Below are 20269 nucleotides of genomic sequence, written 5' to 3' on the forward strand. Positions count from 1 at the left end.
CTGATGTAGGCTATGTATGTACAATCATGTTAATTTTTTTCCACATTTTTTTCCACATATTTTCACATTAGTCATGTTGTGAAAGAAGAATCAGAACAAAAGGGAAAAGCTATGAAAAAGAAACAATGAAAGAAACAGAGAAAAGAATATGCTTCAATTTGCATTCAGACCCCATAGTTCTTTCTCTGGATGCAGATAGCATTTTCCATCATGAGTCTTTTGGAATTGACTTAGATCACTGTATTGTTGAGAAGAGCTAAGTCTATCAAAGTTCTCCATTGCCCAATGTTGCTGTTACTGTATATAATGTTCTCCTGGTTCTGCTCACTTCACTCAGCATCAGTTCATGTAAGCCTTTCTAGGTTTTTCTGAAATCTGCCTGATCATCATTACTTATGGAAATTCCATTACATTCATATACCACAACTTTTTCAGCTATTCCCCAATTGATGGGCATCCCCTCAATTTCCAATTCTTTGCCACCACAAAAAGAGCTGTCAAATATTTTTGTACATGTGAGTCCTTTTCCCTTTTTAATTATTTATTTGAGATACACACCTAGCAGTGGTATTGCTGGATCAAAGGGTATGCAGTTTTATAGCTCTTTGGCATAGTCCTAAAATGCTCTCTAGAAAGGTTGGATCAGTTCAAAACTCTACCAACAACGCATTAGTGTTCTAATTTTCCCGCATCTTTTACAACATTTATCATTTTCCTGTTTTGTCATGTTAGCCAATCTGATAGGTATGTGATGTGGTACCTCAGAGTTGTTTTAATTTTCATTTCTCTAATAGTGATTTAGAGCATTTTTTCATATTACTATAGATAGCTTTAAGTTTTTCATCTGAAAACTGCCTGTTCATATCCTTTGACCATTTATCAGTTGGGGAATAGACAGTTCTTTAAGTTTGTAACTTGCAAAGAAGGTGCTGAGATGTATAGAGAAAGAAGTTTCCTTACCTGGGAGTTGCCTGCATCAGAGATACCATGGGTCTGATCCCTTTTCCTTGGAGGAAGACAGGGTAACCCTGAATGTTAATGAGTGGGAAGCACATTCTAGCCATGGCAGGCGGTGTCAGGGTGGAGAAATAAGCAGAATCTAGGTTTTCTAAGGAAGAGTGACTCAGACCATAGGCTTTAGACCAGGAAGGCACCTTTGAGATCATCTAGTCAAAACTCTTCATTTTACAGAAGAGGGAACTGAGGTCTGGAGAGGGAAAAAGCATTTGCCTAATGTCACACAGTAACAAAAAGAATTGGGAGTCTCACTAAGGTCTACTGACTCCAAATCTGTTATTTGCCTGCATTGTTTCTTTCAAAGCTCAAGATGAGGATATACCAGCTTCTTGGGGGAATAGGGGAGTAGGCAGGTATCTTCAAACAGCATGATACACTTCTTTTCAAAGTGCTCTTACCAACATCCCCCAAGCCTCATGCTGGGTAATGCCTCCCTCTTCCCCTACTTCAGATGGACTCTAAATAATAGCTGGATGCTCACAGAGATGAGCTGAAGTGGTTAACTTTGGAGAAGGCAAAAACCTAAATGAGGAGGAAGAAGCCCACTCTTTCTAGAGCTGTGGAATGTGTTCCTTGGAGGAGTGGGGGAGGGGAGGAATGGATAGCTACTTGAACTTTTTATTTCCCGGGTATTCCAATATATGAAAGGCTGCTCCACATCTTGGAAATCATTCTACCCCTTGCTGGCTTGTCAGGATTAGGTCCTTTCAGTGCGCTAAGCTTCTAAAAGGCCTTCCTACAAGGCAACTATATTCCCCAGAAGGTCAAAAACTAACATAGTGTCTGCCCATATCACTCTAGCTTAAATTACGTTGTCTGACTAGATTGCTATTCACTTAGCAGAGAACTAGGGCAAGGAATAGATCAGTTTTGCTGTGGAGTAGAAAGAAGGGAATAGTTGAGAGAAGAGATTCTTTTCTTTTTTTAAATCTTATTTAGTATTTTATTTTTTCCCAATTACATGTAAAAACAATTTTAACATCCTTTTTGTTCAAAATTTAAGTTCCAAATTCTCTCTCTCCCTTCCTTCCTCCCCCCCCCCCCATGGAGAAGGCAAGCAATTTGACATAGGTTATAGAGATGTAGTCTTGTAAAGCACATTTCCATGCAAGTCATTCTTTGAATGAAAACACAGACAAAAAAAAACCTCAAGAAAAATAAAGAAAATAAAGAAAATGTATCTTTGATATGCATCCAGTTTTTTCTCTGGATATGGACAGGACCTTTCTTCATAAGTCCTATGAATTTTCTTGGATCATTGTGTTGCTGAGAATAGCTATGTTTTCGTTGTAAATCATCATATGATATTCCTTTTACTGTGTACAATGTTCTCCTGGTTCTGCTCATTTCACTTTGCATCAGTTCATGTAAGTCTTTCCATGTTTTTCTGAGAGCATCCTGCTCATCATTTCTTAAAGCACAATAGTATTCCATTATAATCATATACAACAACTTGTTCAGCCATTCCCCAATTGATGTGCATTCTCTCAACTTCCAATTCTTTGTCACAACTAAAAGAGCCACTATGAATATTTTTGTACACATAGGTTCTTTTGCTTTGTGTTTTTTATCTCTTTGGACTACAGACTTAGTAGTGGTATTGCTTGGTCAAAGGATATGCATGGTTTTATAGCTATTTGGGCACAGTTCCAAATTGTTCTCCAGAATGGTCAAATCAGTATACAACTTCATCAACAGTACATTAGTGTTTTAATTTTCCCAAATCCCCTCCATCATCTGTCACTTTTTCTGTTATATTAGCCAATCTGACAGGTGTGAGGTAGTAGCTCAGAGTTGTTTCTCTCAAAAATAGTGATTTAGAGCATTTTTTCATATGACTGTATTTGCTTTGATTACTTTGTCTGAAAACTACCTGTTCATATCCTTTGACCATTTATTAATTGAGTAATGGCTCTTACTTCTATAAATTTGACTCAGTTTTCTATATGTTTGAGAAATGAAGCCTTTATCAGAGAAACTCACTGTAACACAGGAATGATTACTATTTATTTCCCTCCATCCTAATTTTCTCTGTTTATCCTACTCTTTCTCTCTCCTTTTACCCTGTCCATTCTCAAAAGCTTTTTCCTTCTGACTTTTACCTCTCCCAAACTGCCCTCCTTTCTATCAGTTTCATCCACCTTTTCTCTTATCCTCTTTCTTCCTATTTTCCTGTATAGTAAGATAGATCTCTATACCCAGCTGAGTGTGTATATTATTCCCTCATTAAGCCAATTCTGATGAGAGTAAGGCTCACCTGCTCCCCTCCCTAGTTCCCCTATTTCTCCCTTTCTTTCAGGCCTCTTTTATGTCAGATAATTTGTCCCATCCTACCTCTCCATTTCCCCTTCTCCCAGTGCATTCTTCTTTCTCATCTCTTATTTTTTTTTTAGATAACCATACCATCACATTCAACTTATACCTCTGCTTCCTGTCTACGTATACTAAATTGCTCTAATAATGAGAAAGTTTTTAGGTTTTTAGGAGTTATAAATACCATTTTCCCATGTAGGAATACAAACAGTTTAACTTTATTGAATTCCTTATGTTTTCTCTTTCCTGTTTACCTTTTTATGTTTCTTTTGCAACTTGTATTTGAAAGTCAAATTTTCTATTCAGTTCTGGTTTTTTCATCAGGAATGCTTGAAAATCCTCTATTTCACTTGAATATTCATTTTTCCCTGAAGAATTATACTCAGTTTTGTTGGATAGGTGATTCTTGGTTGTAATCCTAGCTCTTTTGACCTCCAGGATATCATATTCCAAGCCCTCCAATCCTTTGATTTAGAAGCTGCTAAATTTTGTATTATACTGACTATGTTTCCATGATATTTGAATTGTTTCTTTTTGGCTGATTGAAGTATTTTCTCCTTGATCTGTGAGCTCTGAAATTTGGCTATTATTCCTGGGAATTTTCATTTTGGGATCTCTTTTAGGAGGTAATCAGTGGATTCTTTTGATTTCAACTTTATCCTCTGGTTCTAGAATATCAGGGCAGTCTTTCTTGACAATTTCTTGAAAGATGATGTCTAGGATCTTTTTCTCATCATGACTTTCAGGTAGTCCAATAATTCTCATATTATCTGTCCTGGATCTATTTTTCAAGTCAGTTATTTTTCCAATGAGATATTTCATGTTGTCTTTTATTTTTCATACTTTTTATTTTGTTTGTTTGTTTCTTGATGTCTCATAAAGTCATTAGGTGCCACTTACCCATTCTGATATTTAAGGATAGATTTTCTTCAGTGAGGTCTTGTACCTCCTTTTCCATTTGGTCTATTCTGCTTTTCAAGATATTTACCTCTTCATTGGATTTTTGTGCCTCTTTTACCATCTGGTCTATTCTGTCTTAAGATGTTATTTTCTTCTGTAATTTTTGTGCCTTTTCTTTTTTACCAAGCTATTGACTCTTTTTTCATGATTTTCTTACATCACTTTAATTTCTCTTCCCAATTTTTCCTCTACCTCTCTTACTTGATTTTTAAAATCCTTTTTGAGCCCTTCCATGGCCTGAGACCAATTCATATTTTTCTTTGATGCTTTGGAAGCAGGAATTTTTACTTTGTTGTCTTCTTTTGAGATCTTCTTTTAATCGTCCTTATCACAGTAACTTTCTATGGTCAGAATTTTTTTCTGTTGTTTGCTTATTTTCCAGCCCATTTCTCAACTTTTAACTCTATGCTAAAGTGGAGTTCTGCTTCCCAAGTGAACAGGGCACTGTCTCAAGCTTCAGTTTTTAGTTTTCAGAGGTAATTCAGGGGACCTGTAAGTTTGGCTCTTCCAAGGTTGTATGATCTCAGGAAAGGTGTGTTTACTACTGTATTGTGCACTGGTTTGTGAGTGACCACAAGTACTTTTTTGAACCCTGGAAATGTGACCAGGGTCCCTGCTCCCCTGGGGCCACAAGCTCTGCTGTGCTAGTGCTCCTCCTTGCACTGGTACTAGGATTCATGATTGCAACCCAGATCCAAGTATAGGCAATGCAACAGAGTCCTGCCCCTCATGGAAGCAAAGGGACCCCTGTAAATCTCCTTCTGACTAATTGTCCAATCCCCTTACCATCTGTGAACTGAGAGGTCTGGAAAATGCCAGTGCTGCTACTTATTCAGCGGCCCTGAGGCCTGCTCCTGGTTTGCTGGGTCTGTGCTGGCTTGGTCTACACTGGCATGGCCAACATTGGACTGTGATCCTCTATCACCCTGTTGCAACAGACCTTTCCTGCAGACCTTATAAGTTGTCTTGAGCTGAGAAATTATTTCACTCTGTTTTTTTGCGGGTTCTGATGCTCTAGAATTTTAGAGTCATTATTTAAAAGTATTTGAGTGGGGTTGGGGAAGAGCTCAGGAAAGCCCCTGCCTTTCCTCTGCCATCTTGGCTCGCTATTGAAAAGAGAGATTCTTGACCTTTTTATGCTATAATTCCTTTTGGCAGTCTGGTGAAGTATATGTACCCCACTCCTCAAAACAATGCTTTTAAATGCACAAAATGAAATGTATAAGATTACAAAGGAAAAAAAATTTTTTTTGAGGGAGACAAAACACCCAACAAATTCTTGGGCCCATTGAAGTCTTGGTCTATAATGTGTGGTGAGTCCTGGGAAGAATTCTTTGGGTGAGATGACTCAGTGTGTGTGTGTGTGTGTGTGTGTGTGTGTGTGTGTGTGTGTGTGTGTGTGTGTGCTGGGAGGGATTCTGGGTGTGAAGGGGCTACTGAGAGTGGGGAGACAGTGAAACCCAAGATTGTGGCTAAAGGTGAGCTCTCTGGAGTCCAGAGTGAGCTCTTAGATCCTGTGCAGGGGGTTGACATTCTGGGATGAGTTCCCTCCTGCTCTGAGAAGGGTCTGAATGCCAATGGTTTACAGTGAGCAGGTGAGAAGAATTAGAAGGCAATTTATCCCTTTGCCCCAAAGCTGGCCTGGTTTACCACCCACAGCAGAAAGCCCTTCCTCTTTGTCAGTCTCTCTGTAGGGGCTCAGTGTGAATTAAGAAACAGCTGTTAGCAGAGTGTTTGTTTCTTGTAAACACCTCTTTGTTCCTGGAACAGAGTATTTTTAAACTTACCAAGCTGATCTGACTCTAAGTGTGACATTTCACACCAGATGCCCAGCATTGGGGAGTGGCTATGCGGTCAGCTGGAAGACTAAGACAAGGGGTTACATTGCTTCTTTATTTCTGAATGAATTATATTGGCTTGCCAAGGAAGGAAGAGGGTAGTGGGTTCAGCATTTGCCTAGCCTACCATGCCTATGAACAATGGAAACATTCTCATCTTTTGGGATTATTAACTCCACTTTCTTCTGATCAACTAAATAGGGCTTCACCCAACCTCCAGCTAATAGTGTTGGGCACATCATATGCACTCAGTGCATGCTTCTTCTAGCTCTGTGTGATATGCTGGGGCTGAAGAGAGGAGAGTTTAGAGAGGGAAGGAGAAGAGTGGTTTTCTGCTCTGAAATTTCTTCTTCTGTTTTTAGAGACATGATTTACACACAGTAATATAAAATGGCTTGTGATTAAGTTTAAAAAATGTAATGCATCTCTCATCTTGGTAAAGAGGTGGAGGGCTATGTGTATGGAGTGTTGCATATGCCATTAGGTGTTATTATTACAAAGCTGGGTTTCCTTTAACTGTTTTTCTTTGTTGTAAGGGGAAGGGGAATGATATGCCAGGTAATGACTATGGAGTTTAAAAATGTGGATTAGGAATAAAACCTCAATCTAATCCAAAAAATAGATGGTGGTATAAGCTATCTAAGTGGTAATATGCCATAATGGAGAGATAAATTGATTGGAGGCCAGAGGACCTTTGTTCAAATCCCAACTCTGCTACTTATTGGATGGTTTTCTTTGATGATTTCTTGAAGTATGGTGTCTAGGTTCACTCTTTGGTCATGGATTTCAAATAATCTAATGATTCTTAAATTAGCTTTCTCTGATCTGTTTTCTAGAGCATTTTTTTTTTTGCAAGGCAATCAGGGTTAAGCGACTTGCCCAGAGTCACACAGCTAGTGTTATATGTTTGAGGCCAGATTTGAGCTCAGGTTCTCCTGACTCCAAGGCTGGCGCTCTTATTGTCTCTGCTACTTATTGTCAGACAACTGATGAAGTGCTTACTTTCTGCCAAGTACTATGCTAAGCTCTATATGACTGGACGAATATTTTAGCCCTTCCAGCTCTCACTTTTCTCATGTTTAAAATGAAGGGGTTTGCACCAGGTACAATCTAAAGATTCCCTGGAGCTCTAAATACTTCCCCAATCATACCATCCTGGTTGAGAAGGGAGACCACTGACAATGATGGGCCAGAGTGGTCAGGAAAGGCTCCACTGAAGAGGTGGTACTTCAGCTGGAGTTGTAGAAGCTGGACAGATAAAGCTATAGGGCATTCTGGATAAAGAGAACAGGTGAAGCATGGGAATTGTCAGGCTGAGATCCTGAAGTATAGGAGTGCTTGACTCTATATGTACCACATGTATAGATCTGGCTCCTTTCTCCCTTTTAGCTTCTTTATCCCTGCAATGTTGATTAGTGAATTTGTTTGTGATCTTTGTGCCTGCATACTTCATGACTCAAAGGTCATAGCTTCAGGAATTATCTTTTCCTTTGATGACCAACCTTATGTTGAATAATTCTTTTTCTATAATTTGTTGTTGTCGTTGTTCTTGAGCGTTTTCAGTTGTGTCTGAGTCTTCGTGACCCCTTTTGGGATTAGCTTGGCAAGGGTACTGGAGTGCTTTGACATTTCCTTCTCCAGCCTATTTTTACAGATGAGGAGCTGAAGCAAATTGGGTTAAATGACTTCCCCAGGATCATACAGCTAGTAAGTGTCTGAGGCCAGATTTGAACTCAGGAAGATGAGGTTTTCTGATTTCAAGCCCAGTGCTCTATTCACTGCTCCACCTAACTGTCCCCTTCTCCACGGTAGCCTGAGCAAAGTTAGTGTTTTTGGCTTAGGAAACCCAGTGGGTAAAAAATTGGGGACAAAGGGACAAATGAGCCTTTCCTGGGTCCACTGATCTTATTGGCTTTGAGTCCAGGGAGAAACACATTGGAAGAGCTCTAGTCTAAAGGAAGCACCTCTGAAATATGTCGCACAATTTAGAGAGCAGCTGATGCATGACATCAGTTTAGGGCATTAATTGACCCCTACCAAGGGAATCCCCCACTACAACCTTAGCCTGTCACTGTAACCTGTAGTGAGGGTTGACCACAACAGACCACATATCCCTAAAGCAGTGATAGGATACCCAATCCTTCTCCAGCATTATTTGAACACCTTGTGATAGATGGTACGGCAGATAGAGTGCTAGTCCTGGAGTCAGAAAGGTCTGGGTTCAAATCTCGCTTCAGACACTTACTAGCTGTGTGGCTCTGGGTAGATCACTTAACCTCTGTCAGTCTCAGTTTTCTTATTTATAAAATGGAGATAATGATAGTACCCATCTCCCAGGGTTGTGTGTATCAATTGAAATAATACACACGTATATGTGTATATGTAAAGTGCTTCACAAAATTTAAAGTATATACAATATATGTGTATGTATGTCTGCACACACACATATATATATATAATATATATATATATATATATATATATATATATATATATGCTCCTCTTAATACTATCATCAAGCTAAGGCAGTTTGGGGCATGAGATAGGGCTTTGTTGAGGGGATGTTTTCTGCTGTAAACAGCTGTCCATGGGAGATCCAACACATTATCAGGGCCCTGGGGGAAAGGACAGTGAAGCCACCCATAGGATGGTGACAACCAGCTAATACTCACTTCTGGCTCCCATGAACTTTCCTTCTTTGTCAATGTAAAGACATTCGTTTTTCTTTGAGCCCAATACATAATTCTCTGTTGGCAAGCTTTACAAAAAAAGGGAGGAAAAATCTTGGTTTGCTCTTGGCTCTCTCTCTGTCTAGTCCAAACACTGGAAATGTCAAGTTTGCTCACTAATTAAACATGTCTGTCTTGGACCGCACTTGTATCTTTCACCGTGATGGTGTAGATTTCCAGGGAGACATTACACATTCATGTTTCCAAATACAGCATTTAAAAATTTGCCTGTGTGACACAAATGCCAACTTTATGGAACAGTGTCCTAACTGAGAAGGCAACAGGGAAAGGTGAAAGCTTGTGGTAGGTTGGGGATCAGACCTGCGGTTGCCTTGGGAAATCACTAGGCTCCTTTATCTGTGCCTTTCTGTCCCCAAGGTTGCTTAATTTTCTAAGATGGCTTCTGAGGATGCTGAGGTTCTAAGCATTATGAGAGAAACCTGAACAAGTCTCTCTTCGACTCCTGATCTCTCCCCCCCTTGCAGCTGATGTGATATGTGCTGTCTCTAGCTCACAGTAAGTCCTGATCTCAGTTCAAACTGCAGCTAATGTAGCCCCTGGTCTCCTCCCTTGCTTTCCAATCACCCTTTCTTTTGGAAGGTGACTGAGAAAGTTGTCCTGTTCAGCTCAGACTTGTGGCCAGAAACTGGCCTCATGGGGTCATCTGTACAGTCACAGACCATCTTAGAACAAAGCATACCAGAGCTGGGAGGGACCTTAGAACAAAGCATGTCAGAGCTGGGAGGGACCTTAGAACAAAGGATGTCAGAGCTGGGAAGGACCTTAGAACAATGGGTGTCAGAGCTGAGAGGGACCTTAGAACAAAGGATGTCAGAGCTGGGAAGGACCTTAGAACAATGGATGTCAGAGCTGAGAATGACCTTAGAACAAAGGATGTCAGAGCTGGGAAGGACCTTAGAAATTAGAACATAAGAGGGTTTTTTTATTAATTTATTTTGGTTTATCAACAATCACTTCCATAAGCTTTTGAGTTTTTAATTTTTCTCCCCCTTCCTCCCTCCCTCCCTCCTCAAGATGGCATGCAGTCTGATATAGGCTATACATATACATTCCTATTAAACATATTTTCACATTAGTGATGTTATAAGGAAGAATTAGAACCAATAGGAAGAACCATCAGAAAGAGCAAATAGTATGCTTCGATCTGCATTCAAACTTCATAGTTCTTTCTTTGGACGTGGATAGCATTTTCCATCGCAAGATCTTTGGAGATGTGTTAGATATTTTTATTGCTGAGAAGGGCTAAGTCTATCAATGTTAGTCATTGCACAGCATGGCTGTTACTGTGTACAATATTCTCCTGGTTCTGCTCACTTCACTCAGCATCAGTCCATACAAGTCCTTCCAGGTTTTTCAGAACGTAAGAGTTTGTAAGGGCCTTAGAAGCTAACTGATCCTACCCTCTCATTTTATAAGTGGAGAAACTGAGGCTTCAAAAAGGGAAGGGGCTTGCCCAATGTTACACAATGAGCTAGTGACAGAGTTAGAACAAAGATTCTAGTCTAGGTTTTCTAGGCCCAAGTCTAGGACTTTCTGAATGCAACTTAGTATGTTAAAGAAACATAATGCATTGGTATTTAACTATTTAGGAATGATTATATGATTAGTGTATATTATTTTTTAAAAGCAATTATATTATGAAAGCAAAGTGACAGCATGATGATGTGAATAAGAGTGCTGCACTCAAACCCAGGAGAACCTGGGTTGAATTCTACATCTGCCACATCAATTATGTGACCATGAATCTCTCTGAGCTTGGGGTGGTGGGAGATTTTCAAAGACTATTAGTCAGAGGCGAGTTGACGTCAAGTATTACTACTGATTTGGCTTCTGGGATTATGCTGTAGCTTAGGGAGTTCTCATTCTGGAAGTTCAAATAACTCTCAGTCGATTATCTCTCATTTATCCTGTTTTTAGCTTGTTCATACACAGTTATTTACATGTTGACTCCCCATTAGACTGCAAGCTGCTCAAGGGCAGGGACTGTTTTTTGCCTTTCTATTCCCAGCACGTAGCACAGTGCCTGGAACATGCTAGTAGCTTAAATTTTTGTTGACTGACTGTGTATATTATTAAAGCACTCAGTTTAAAGTACTATACTCCTTTAAGGAGCTATTATTATTTGGTGGCATGAAAAGTGAAGTTGTACTCTGGCCAGCTAAAGGAAGAGCTGCTTCTTGTCTTTTTTTTAAGCAAGCCACCTTACTCTGTGACTTTATATCTGAAAATCTCATCAGGGGTTTCCCTTCCCTGGACTGTGAGCTAGAAGAGTTAGAATCTCATTTAATAGAACTCCCCTTTTTCATTATTCCCTATAGGTAGCCAAGGAACCTGGGAAGTCAATGCATACTAGGAGAATTCCTTCAGCTGGGTGCCCTATGAGCTCTTCTATTTGGTCTGAGATCATTAAAAGAGCAGCGTCCTTTAGGGACTGTTTGCTCCAAGCAACACCATATGCAGGCAGCATCCCCACCGAGGCCAGCAGCTCTCCCGTTCAGAACATTGGTCCCCGTTGATAAATTCTGTCCCTGTCACACTATTTACTGAAGCTGACAATTCTAGGACACTTAATTAAAAGAGAGAGCTTTTGCATAAACTGGCAGTGCCTTTATAAATTCCAGGCGTTGTGAGGGGACCAGATGGAGTAATGGAGTCAATTATCACGGAACTTAGTGATTCTCCAGCTCCTGCCTTTGAGGAAGTGCTGGCCTTAATCACCCCATCGTGAGAGGAAGCTTTTGCCTCCCAGCTCAGGCAGGTGGTACTGATGCCTCCCCCTAAAGCCCCCACAGGGAGGATAAGTGGACTCTATCTCTGGCCCAACTCAGTGCCAATCATTTAGGAAGTTTGTCCTTATGTGGCATCTAAATGTGTCTCCTTGCCACTGTCCATTATTCCAGTTCTGTCCTCTGGGGAGGAGCTGAACAAGTCTGGAACCTCTTCCACTTGACAGTCTTTAAAATACTTGTATATGCAGATAGTCTTCCCCTCACCCTGCACCCTCCCTTCATTTCCTTTCCAAACTGAGCATTCCTAATTCCTTCAAATGATTCTTTTCTAGTATCATCCAGAGACTCTTCACCATCCTTGCTGTCCTCCTCTGGATTTTCCCCAGCTTATCAATGATCTCCCTAAAATATAGTGCTGAGAACTAAATACAGTACTAGATATTGTGGTCTGACTAGAGCAGACAACAGCAGGATTGTAATCTCCTTCTTTCTGGACTTGATGTCTCTTTTATTGGTAGCTTAAGAGCATGTTAGCTTTCTTGGTTGCCATGGCAACCTGTTGGCGCCTATTGACCTTGGGTCTACTAAAACCCCCGGGGTCTTCCTCAGACAAATAACATCTGGCCATGCCTTCCACATTTTGCAGTTATAAAGCTGATTTTTTGAACCCAGGTGTAAGACTTTACGTTTATCACTATTGTATTTCACCTTATTTGATTTGGTTCAGTGTTCTTAGCCTGTCAAGATCTTTTTTGGATCCTTGACTATATAATTCAGTGGATTAGCTGTTCATTCTAGCTTTGTGCCATCTGCAGCTTTGACAAGTATGCCCACTATGTGCCAGTCCCTAGCACTTAATGAAATCTTGTTGAATTGAATTGAGTCTATGCCTTTATCTAAGTCACTAAAATATTAAACAGCTTAGTGCCATGCACAGATTCCCTAGAGCACTCCACTGGAGATCTCTTTACAAGCTGAAATTGCACTGCTATGACTGCTTTTTTAGGTCTGGCTATTTCATCAATTCCAAATTCATTTAATTGTAATATCATCTAGCCTATATCTCTTCATCTTTTCAATAAGAATAACATGAGATACTTCATCAGTTGGCTTACAAAAATCAAGGTAAAGTACATCTATTAGCATTCCAATGACCTATCAGATTAGAAACCCTGGTGGGGAAAACAAATAAGATTATTATATCAAGGGCTATTCACGATAAAGCCATGTTGGCTCTTTGTGATCACCTCTTTCTTTTCTAGATGTTTACTAACTAATTTCCTCATCTGTAAAATGGGGATCATAATAGTGTCAACTCACAGATTTACAAAGTGTTTTACCTTTCTTAAAGCCCTGTATAAATGGTAGCTATATCATCACACTTTTACAGATGAGGAAATTAAGACTCAGAAGAGGTTAAATAACTTGCCTAGGGTCACACAGCTACAAAATTTTCAGAGGCAGGATTTGAATATTACAGTGCTTCATAGTTTATGCTAATTGCCAAATGACTGACATAGAAAGTAGGAAAGAGTGTTGTGTAATGGATAATGCTTGGACTTAGAGTATGGAGACCTGATACACTAAGTCCAATCTCTTGGACTTTAAATGCCAGCTCTGACCCTTTCCACCTGTGTGGTGACCTTGACCAGGTCACTTCCCTTGTCTGAGACAAAGGCTGACTGGAGGTCAAATGAATGAATTGGTCTTGAGGTCCCTTCAGACTCTGGATTTTGTATTCCTAATGCTTGTATTACCTGTCTCACGGGCTTGTTGTGAGCAAAGTGCCTTGTAACCTTTAAAGGCCTATAGAAGTATGAGTTCTACTTAATTAGATGTTCAGAAGAGGGAGAGATCCATTTGTTCTAGGATGGGTCATGGAAAACTTAATGGAGAAGATGGGTCTTCACTTGGGCTCAGTTACGGTGGGATTTTTAGAGTGCAAGAAGAGTGGGGGAAGGGAACACATCAGGAAAGAGAAATAGCACAAGCAAAAATCTTTGAGTCAGTGGCAAGCTTATTGAGTTTGGAGGAAAGTAAAAGGATTGGCCTGGCTAGGACAGGAGTCTATAACCATTCCAAGGCACTGTCTTCCTGGAATCACAGGTTTGGCAGAGGCAAAGTCCAAGACCCAAAAGATGTCATATCCACTCCAAGGCTGAAGTGCTTCTTTGGGGGAGGGGCACAGAATTAATTCCTTTTGTTTTTACATTGCATCCATTTCCCAGTATACCCTTACTCCTCCTCCTACCCAGCACCTGTAACAAAGATTAACAAAGAAAAAGGGAAAAAAAAAACAGTTCAGCAGAACTAACCACACACATTGACTGAACCTGATAATACATACAGTGGCACAGGATATAGAGGGCTGACCTGGAGTCAGGAAGGCTAGCCTTAGACACTCCCAAACTATGTGACCCTGGCCAAATCACTTACCCCCTGTTTGACTCAGTTTCCTCAACTGTAAAATGGGGATAAAATAGTACTTACCTCACAAGTGAGAATCAAATGAGATAATATTTATAAAGCCCTTAACACAGTGCCTGGAGCATAGTAGGTGCTTTATAAGTTCTTGTTCTTTCCCTCTCATGGCCATAGTAATTTCACTGCATCAAAGAAGAAAAGGAGTTACTTTTGTTTTCATCGCTTCTTTAGAGTCGAGGTTGGTCATTATAATTATACAACATTACATTTCATTGTATTGTTCTTTCCATTTCATGGTTGTCCTTGCATAGTTTATTTTCCCCATTCAGCTTACTTATACTCTGCCTTAGTCCATAGGTCTTCACTTGTTTCCTTAAAAAAACATTTATTAATATCTTTTGTTTTTACATAATCTTTACTTCCAAATATATCCTCCCTGAGAGCCATTACTTACAATATAGAATAAAAGAGAGACAGAAAAAAAAGCAATTCAGCAAAACTAATCAACATCTTAACCAAGTGTGACTCTATGTGCAGCATCTCACATGCTCGACCCCCCACCTCTGCTAGGAAAAGAGAGGTGCACTTTCTTATCTCTTCTTTGGCTCTAAGTATGATCATGGTAAGTATACTCCAAGGTGTGAAGCTTCAGGGTTTTTTTTCTTTCATTTATATTATTGTAATCATTCTATGTTTGTATACATATCTATCTACCTATCCATCCATCTGTTATTTTCGTAGTTCTACTTAGATTATTTGGCATAACCTTCCCTGCTTCCTGGTATTTTCCATATTCACCATTTTTTATAGTGCAGAAATATTCTATTATGTCTGTGCACCATAATTTGTTTAGGCATTCCCCCACTGATGGCCATCTACTTTGTTTCCAATCCTTCACAACTATAAAAAGTGCTGTGAGGAGCATTTTGGCATATATGGAACCTTTCTTTTTATCTTTGACTTCTTTGGGGTATGTTAAACGAGATAATTTTTATAAAGTGCTTAGCATAGTACCTGACACGTGGTGGATGCTATAGAAATGTTTATTCCCTCTCTCCTTTCCCTGCATGCTGAGCAGTGGAATATCTACATTAAAGAGTAAGGACATTTTAGTCATTTTTAAGGGTAATTTGAAATTGTTTTCCAGAATGGTGGGATGAATTCCCAGTTCCACTGGCAGCAAATTATAGTGCTTGTCTTCCCACAGCACCAGCAGTACTGTTAACAGGGTCCAAGTCAAGGATTTAATCCCCATGGTCACATGGGAAGTACTCTACTGGCCTTTCTGTCTTTAGCTTCTCGCTTTTCTAATCTGTCCACACCACTTTCCACATAATATTTCTAGTACATTGCTCCAATTGAAACATTCCCCTACTCAACTTTCAGTCTACCAGATAAAACAAAAAACTCCTGACCCTGGCATTCAGGGCCCTCCAAAATATGGCACTGACCTAGACAACCAGCCTTATCTCATAATACTCCCCTCCACATGCTCTGAATTTCAGCCAAATTGGACTTGTCACTACTTCCCATTTTCATCCCACCTTATAATTTGCTTGTGTTATTCTCCCGTGCCAGGAATGAATTCCCCTATTCTCAATCTCCTTCCTTTAAGATCCAAATCAGGTACTTTCCTCTCTATGAGGCTGTCCCTGATAGAACTCTAGACTTGAAACCACGAAGACTTTGGTTCAAATCTCACTTTAGACTCTGTAAGTTATATGAACTTAGGCAAATCATTTAACTTCTGTCTGCCTCAGTTTCTTCATCTGTAAAATAAGGGGGTTAGATTTCATGGCTTCTAAGTTCCCTTCCAATTCTAAATATATGATCCTAAGATCCTTTTCTAGTTGTAAAGTCAGGAAGGCCTGAGCTAAACTTCTGACTCAGACACTTAACTAGCTCTGGGACAAATCATTTAACCCCTCAAGTTCCTCATTTGTAAAATGAGGGAGTTATACCAGATGACCTCTAGGGTCCCTTCCAGTTCTAAAGTCTATGATCTATGATTTTCTACCACCTCCGCCCCAAACTGAAAGTGATTTTTCCTTCTCCATATTCCAAAGAACTTTGTTTAAATTGCCCCTTTTCATTTATCACATTTTAATGCATATTATAGTTGGTTATGGAGGTGGCTAGGTGGCTCAGTGGATAAAGTGCTGGGCCTGGAGTCAGGAAGACCTAAGTTCAAATATGGCATCAGACACTTGCTGGCTGTGTGACCCTGGGCAAGTCACTTAACCTGTTTCCCTTAATCCACTGGAAAAAAAATGGCAAACCACTCCAGTATCTTTTCCAAGAAAACTCCATGGACAGTATGGTCTATGAGGTCACAAAAAATCAGACACAACCAAATGACTGAACAGCAAATAGTTACACCAATGTTTTCCCATTTGCCACCCTTAATATCATGAAAGACATGAATACTCATAAAATGAGATGAAAAGTTTATGTAGCCAATGAGAGATAAAAAAAAGGAAATGAAAAGCTCAAGTGTTACACATATAAACAATGAAAAAAAAAGGAACCAAAAGAAAGCTTCTAGCATTTTGAGTTTATCCTTTTTTGGAAGATTTATGGGAAGATATGAATAAGATTGCATTGGATGAAAAAGCATCGATGGGTCTCAGTATGCACTGGTGAGGAATACCTGTATTGTTTCTATCCCATATGTAAAGAAATATTGGAGACTTACCTTTCTTGTTGGACTGGACTGTAAGATGCTCAAGGTCGAGGATAATGCTACATATGTCTTTGCATACCTATCTCCTAGCATTCTCCATTGTATACAGAAAGGGCTTAGTAAATGTTTGTTGATTTAGATTGAATTTTGTGACTACAGAATCCATCCTTAATGCAATCATCTCACAAAGATATTACTGTGTCACAAAGGGGACCAAGTGAGAAGGGTGTGAATGGCTCAGTTGTTGTTCATCCTTCATTTTCTTTTTCTTTTCTTTTTTTTTGGCTAGGCATTGGGGTTAAGTGACTTGCCCAGGGTCACACAGTTAGTAAGTGTTATGTGTCAGAGGCCAGATTTGAACTCAGGTCCTCCTGACTCCAGGGCTGGTGCTCTATCCACTGCACCACCTAGCTGCCCCTCATCCTTCATTTTCAAAGAGGTCCAATGACATCATGGTGTAGGGGTACAACAGTGGATGATGGGTGATGTCTTGACTTTTATGTGAACTGGATTTAAGTGAGACACAGATGCACAAAGTCATTAGCCTCACTCTTTCTTCCAGGATCACTGGAAAAAGTCAAGAAGATAGGCAATGGCCCAGGATGCAGCAGATGATTTTGTTGTCTGATGTCTGACCAAGCTCTAAGCACTCCACAGTGCCTACTTCTGCTGCCTTCCTGAATGTTGGAAGAAATTGTTCTCATCTGTCCATTCCATAGGTTTGAGGCCTGGTAGGTATCCTCAACCTAGTTTAGCCCATCTGCCAAGATGGTTTTACAGGAGTGTGGCTGCTGAGCATGCCAGAGCTCCCTGGAACCACAGGTGAGAGTTGGGTGACAGCTGGACACCAAAGATGAATTAGCAGCCCTGAAAGGTCTTGGTGAACCCCTCACACCAGAGCTACTAGTCCTCCCTGAACATCCCAGTACAATCCCATCCCCAATACTGAGAAAACAACCCAAAGTGGCTACTGCATGAGATGTATCACGTATGAGTATGAAAGATAGGAAAGCACAGAGCTTATGCTGAATCCAGACATGTTTCTTTTGCTATTCTCTCCCTTAAATTCATCCATGGGATATAAGTCCCTTGGGGGAAGAAACTATTCCATTTAAAAAAATATCTCTCTCTCTCTCTCTCTGTATATGTATATATGTGTATGTGTGTGTGTGTGTATGCACATACACACATGCATGTAGATATATAGATATAGATATAGATATAGATATAGATATAGATATAGATATAGATATAGATATAGATATAGATATAGATATAGATATCTCCTCATGGCCCAGCAGCACCTTAAATATGATAGGCAGTTAAATAATTGCTGGATTGAACAGAATTGTTTTCTATATTCATTGTCTCGTCCACCAGAACAAGGAATATAGGAGAATCTCATTCTGTTTGGTCCTTGTTAAGAATTCTAACAAGAAGAAAAATAAAATTAGGAGCAATAGCTACAAGAGGTTTTTGGATTCTCTCTGGTATCATTGGATAAATAAATGCAGCCTGGAGAGCCAGTTTTAAAGCCATAAGGATCTTTGACACGTACTGGATGTGTGACCCTGGGCAGGTCACTTAACCTCAGTGCTACAGTCTGCACTTTAAGACCACGAGCTCTGGAGAAAGTGCCAACTTGTGTTGGAAGTGGGAGCTGCATTTATCACTGAAATCATGGGTCTAGTTGCTCCCTCTGTCCCTCTGCAATCCTCATCACCTCCACAAACAAGAAAAACAACATTGGGTATGTAGCTACTGATTGACTGATATGAACTTTTCAGATGACTTCAGATCAAATGCCCTAAGCAAGCCACTTAATTAATTTGTGCCTCAATTTCCCCAACTGTGATAAAAGTGACACTCAATGGCCTTTACAATCCCTTCCAGCTTTAAATCTACGATCCTTTGAATCCTTTAATCTAATCAGTAGCACATATTTTTTGTTTTGTCTTGTGTTTTGGCAGGGGATATGGTAGAGGAGAGAGAGAGAGAGAGGAAAAAGGGAAAAGATAGTGTTGGCTCTAGATGAAGACAATAAATTCCTGCAGAATGATGGCTGCTCAGTTATGTCAGCCTTGGTGAAGGCACAGGTGATGCCTTTATTGTGTGCTCGTGCTCTGCTTTTATATTTGCAAAAGGAAAGGCACTGGCTTGGGACACTCTTCCTGGGAAAATATTTGCATAAAATGAATATAATTGATATTAACGGAGACATAAAGGTTACCAAGCAGGCAGCAGAGATGCTGCAAAAATCAGATATCTCAAAATTTATCAGGTACTTTCAGGAAGAAATAGTTGGATGGCATTACAAGGGGAAAAATTGGGCAAAAAAAAGGTTAGAGACAGTTAAACTATCAAGGGAAAAGATACAAAATATTGCATGGGGATTTAGAGGCATGAAATACATAGAAACATAATGCTTTGTAAATTAAAGTCATTTATAAAATGCAACTGGTACCCACATAGAGAAGAACAAAATGATTAGTCAGCAAATGTGGAGGGATTCTGTTATTTGTTTTTGGTAGAGTACTTTCACGGGACAGGATAGGATGGGTTTATTAAGGGCTCACTGTTGTACACATACTATCGTATTAATTATGAGAAGTGAGAACATCTTGCTCAGTCATCGGCCATAAGAGTTTTATTTTCATTATTATTGTTGTTGTTTTTCTTTCCACTGAAGTCCTCCTTAGATACTTCATTGTGAGGTCCAGTAATTGGGGGTTCTTGAGGGCTCTGCCAGCTGAAGGTAAACTGTGGCATGTCCTCCTGAAAGGGAGAGGCTTCAAGTACAGAGCCAGGGATGGACTGTGAGTTTGTCATGTGAATTCTAGCCTACAATATTCAAAAACACCCATCGCCAGATTGGAGATAGGGCAATAAATTTTCAGCTACAACAATTCATGAAAACAGTTTACTAACAATAGAGAGGTTGTGATCTTGATTGAGGGAGGAAATGGCTGATTTTTGAAGTACTGAAACCTATTGTCCTTATCCTTTTCTATTCTTCTTGTCTTTTTCAGTGAGGTTTACGTGCAAAATTTGGTCCTGGGATGGGTCATTATCCTAATATTCTTTCATATTTGATGTTCTACAATCTGTTGCACAACTGGATAAATGGCTGGTTTTTTTGGTTGTATAAAACTATTAGGATATAAGCTCATTGTATTATTATTAGTACTGGTAACACATTCTTGTTATATCTTTATATGCTTCAGATAGCAATGGTCCCGGGACAAGTCACTATCCTAAATTTATTCTTTTATATTTAATATTCATTAAGTCATTCTGTAGGCTGATAAAAATAACAGCTTTTTGTAGCTGAATTACAGTTTAGAAAGTAAGCTTCTTCTGTCATTACCCACCATCATCACCATCACCATCACCATCATCATCATCACCACCATCATCATTATTGTCATCATCATCATCATCACTCCCACTACCACCACCACCATCGTTGTTCTCATTATAGCTTATTCTTAGAAGCACCTACAAGTTACAGTAGATAGATCACAGGATTTGGAGTTCAAATGTGCCTCAGATACT

Source organism: Phascolarctos cinereus, unplaced genomic scaffold, assembly GCF_003287225.1.
Source record: "Phascolarctos cinereus isolate Bilbo 61053 unplaced genomic scaffold, phaCin_HiC Scaffold_2;HRSCAF=192, whole genome shotgun sequence".
Lineage (NCBI taxonomy): Eukaryota > Metazoa > Chordata > Mammalia > Diprotodontia > Phascolarctidae > Phascolarctos > Phascolarctos cinereus.